This window comes from Octodon degus, unplaced genomic scaffold (assembly GCF_000260255.1).
Source record: "Octodon degus isolate 3935 unplaced genomic scaffold, OctDeg1.0 scaffold00048, whole genome shotgun sequence".
NCBI classification, from domain to species: domain Eukaryota; kingdom Metazoa; phylum Chordata; class Mammalia; order Rodentia; family Octodontidae; genus Octodon; species Octodon degus.
The window spans coordinates 8,660,768-8,663,662 of NW_004524624.1; positions in this window are offsets into that span (position 1 = coordinate 8,660,768).

Sequence of the window (2,895 nt, forward strand, 5' to 3'; positions counted from 1 at the left end):
CTCCTCCTTCTTTTTCTTCTTCTTCGCAGTACCAGGGATCAAACTTAGGACCTTGCACTTGCCAGGCAGGCACTTATACCACTGAGCTATATCCTTGGCAAGACAAAATTATTAAAAATAATTATAACCACCATAATAGATACACAATATAAAAAGATAAAAATTGTGGGGCCCAGTACATAGACCTGGTGGTTCCTGACAGAGCATCTGACATGGAGTTGGGTGGAGCACAAAGTAAGGGGCAGTAATCAGAGGTGGTGGGAGATGGAAGAGTAGTGAATCACTTCTAATGGTACTCAAGTAGGATCTGAAGCCTAAATTCCAGGATGGTGAGTGAATGCTGCGCTATCAAGGTTGCCATAAGGGGCAAACAACTGAAATACTTTACAGATTACAGTAGCTAGAATAAAAATTAAGATGAAATGGGTTCCAAAGAGCAGAGTACTCAAATATGTGACTCTTCAGCAACACTGAGAACTTCAAAATCCTTTTGGTAGTAATATAAAGTGCAAGATAAGGAGAAGCTCCTCGGGAAAGAAAATGTATGGTCCGTAACAGAAAAATGTTCAAGAAAAAAGGAAAAGGGCTGGTGAGAAGGCTCAGTGGTCTAAAGCACCTACTTAGAACAAGCTTAGCAAAGCACAGGGACCACGGTTCAACCCCCCAGCTCCACATGCCAGCCAGCCCCGCCCCCTGGTGTGCTGAGCTGGCCACACACACACACACACACACACACACAAATAAATAAATAAAATAAAATAAAAAAAAAGAAAAGAAAAGAAAAAAGGAAAGGTGAACGAACAGAAAATACCAGGAAACGGAGATAGTGGTAAAACCAGTAAGATATCTTTGTCACAAAAGAAAACACTTGGGTAGATCCTACTCTTTTTTTTTTTTTGATCCTACTCTTGAAAATGAAGAAATATTTATGAATGGAGTTGAAGTTAAAGATTTCTGAGTAGGCAAAACTATGTTGATGACTAAGCCTTAATTACAAGGTAAAAATCAGCTCTTTTATCTTCATGCCAGAAGAATGTGGATTTCATTCTATAGGATTATATAAATTAGAAGAAATCTCCAGGAAACACATACAATAAGGAGTATACTCCAGTATAGTGTCAAAGAAATAGAACCACCAATGTTCAAAAGCAGCTGTGTTGACTAGACAGTAGAACACTTTAACATATCTCTGTTATCTATCATGAAGCACACTAACAGCAACTTTGTTTTTGTTTTGTTTTGGTTTGGTTTGGGTTTTTTTTTGTGGAACCAGGGATTGAACTCAGGCCCTTGCACTTGCCAGGGAAGCACTTATTCCACTGAGCCATTTCCCTGGCCCCCTTAACAGCAACTTTGAAATGAAAAACGTTTTAAAAAAGAAAATTACCTCTTTTATAAAAATCAATCAGTAAAAAGTTAATTCTATAATAAACTAATATCTTGAAAAGACATAACTTGTGTAAGAGGAAAAAAAAATGTGTTTATAGAGATCCAAGCACGAAAGAGAACGCCTCTCACACAGCTGCCTGATGGTATTCAAGAGGAGATAATTCATAATTACTGGCATTAAACAAAGTTGCAGGGTTCTTTGCCTAGTACTGTAGGAAGTCACAAAGGTAATTCAGTAATAAAGAAAGACTCTTCTGATGCTCCATATGTATTGGACATGGGTATGTGAAAGGGATCTATGAGGACATCCTCATTCTGAGGTTCCTCAACCTTGTACAGTAGTTGGGTGGTTAGCATTACATCGATGGACTCTTTTATCCCTGCCATTATTTTATTAACAGCATACTCCTTATTGTATATGTTTCCTGGAGATTTCTTCTAATTTATATAATCCTATAGAATGAAATCCACATTCTTCTGGCATGAAGATAAAAGAGCTGATTTTTACCTTGTAATTAAGGCTTAGTCATCAACATAGTTTTGCCTACTCAGAAATCTTTAACTTCAACTCCATTCATAAATATTTCTTCATTTTCAAGAGTAGGATCAAAAAAAAAAAAAGAGTAGGATCTACCCAAGTGTTTTCTTTTGTGACAAAGATATCTTACTGGTTTTACCACTATCTCCGTTTCCTGGTATTTTCTGTTCGTTCACCTTTCCTTTTTTCTTTTCTTTTCTTTTTTTTTATTTTATTTTATTTATTTATTTGTGTGTGTGTGTGTGTGTGTGTGTGTGGCCAGCTCAGCACACCAGGGGGCGGGGCTGGCTGGCATGTGGAGCTGGGGGGTTGAACCGTGGTCCCTGTGCTTTGCTAAGCTTGTTCTAAGTAGGTGCTTTAGACCACTGAGCCTTCTCACCAGCCCTTTTCCTTTTTTCTTGAACATTTTTCTGTTACGGACCATACATTTTCTTTCCCGAGGAGCTTCTCCTTATCTTGCACTTTATATTACTACCAAAAGGATTTTGAAGTTCTCAGTGTTGCTGAAGAGTCACATATTTGAGTACTCTGCTCTTTGGAACCCATTTCATCTTAATTTTTATTCTAGCTACTGTAATCTGTAAAGTATTTCAGTTGTTTGCCCCTTATGGCAACCTTGATAGCGCAGCATTCACTCACCATCCTGGAATTTAGGCTTCAGATCCTACTTGAGTACCATTAGAAGTGATTCACTACTCTTCCATCTCCCACCACCTCTGATTACTGCCCCTTACTTTGTGCTCCACCCAACTCCATGTCAGATGCTCTGTCAGGAACCACCAGGTCTATGTACTGGGCCCCACAATTTTTATCTTTTTATATTGTGTATCTATTATGGTGGTTATAATTATTTTTAATAATTTTGTCTTGCCAAGGATATAGCTCAGTGGTATAAGTGCCTGCCTGGCAAGTGCAAGGTCCTAAGTTTGATCCCTGGTACTGCGAAGAAGAAGAAAAAGAAGGAGGAG